The sequence below is a fragment of the Petaurus breviceps genome, unplaced genomic scaffold (assembly GCF_028583685.1).
Source record: "Petaurus breviceps papuanus isolate PSGF00001 unplaced genomic scaffold, PetGlider_PUasm1.0 103, whole genome shotgun sequence".
Lineage (NCBI taxonomy): Eukaryota > Metazoa > Chordata > Mammalia > Diprotodontia > Petauridae > Petaurus > Petaurus breviceps.
Window position 1 is genome coordinate 2,860,285 of NW_027185588.1, and position 1,035 is coordinate 2,861,319.

The following is a 1,035-nucleotide window of genomic DNA, read 5'->3' on the forward strand; positions in this document are numbered from 1 at the left end:
TTTATATATTGCATTTCATTTTTGAAATGTGAACTTGAGTTATAACTATAATTGTTCAATGTAAAGGAGGTCTTCCAGTATAATCCTCCTTATTTTACAGATGGGGAAACTGAGGCACAGGACTGTCAAAGGATCACAGAATAATAGATATAGAGCTATCTAGACTTGAATCTCAGTTTCCTTCTCTGTAAAATCTTGATAATAAAATTTATACTACCTACTTCCCCAGACTGTTGTGAAAGAAGTGTTTTATAAATTTCATTTCATTTTTGAAATGTGAATTCTGGCTATTATTATTATTAATTTTTATTATAATAATAATAATTAGTAGTATTAGTAGTAGTAGAGAACCTCAGAGATTACCTGGTCCAACACCCCTATTTCCCAATAGATAAAGTAGTCAAGAATGCAGAGTTCTCAAAAGAATTTCAAACTTTTAACAACCATACGAAAGAGAAGTCCAAATTGTGAATAATGAGAGAAATTCAAATTAAAGACACTTCTCAACCATGATATGGACAAAGACATAAAGACTGGGAATAGTTAGTATTGGAGGGGGTAGGAATTTGGATGCACCAACAATTTGGGTGGAGCTCAGAAGAGGGGAAAGTTATGGGGGAGGGGGGATGGGGAAGGTAAAATGATTTAACATTCTGGAAAGCAATGTGGAATGATGCTAAGAAGGTGACTAAAGTGTTCACACCCATTGAATCAGAGATACTGTTGCCAGGCGCATGCCCCATGGTAGTGAAAATTAGTATAATTAAGGACTTTCCCTCAACCTCTCTCCCCATCTGCTGGACTAGGACATGCATGCTGAAATTGTGCATGCACCTTGACACCATATCTTAGACAGGATGCTTGCTAAAGGGCATTGCTAAAGACCAGAGGTGTCTGGTTGGTCCCAATATATTTCCCTTCCCTCTTGTAAAAGAGGATTGTTGACTAAGTAGCAAGACATTAAAGGGAAAGACAACTTCTCGCAGATCTTCCTTCCTTCCTTCCTTCCTTCCTTCCTTCCTTCCTTCCTTCCTT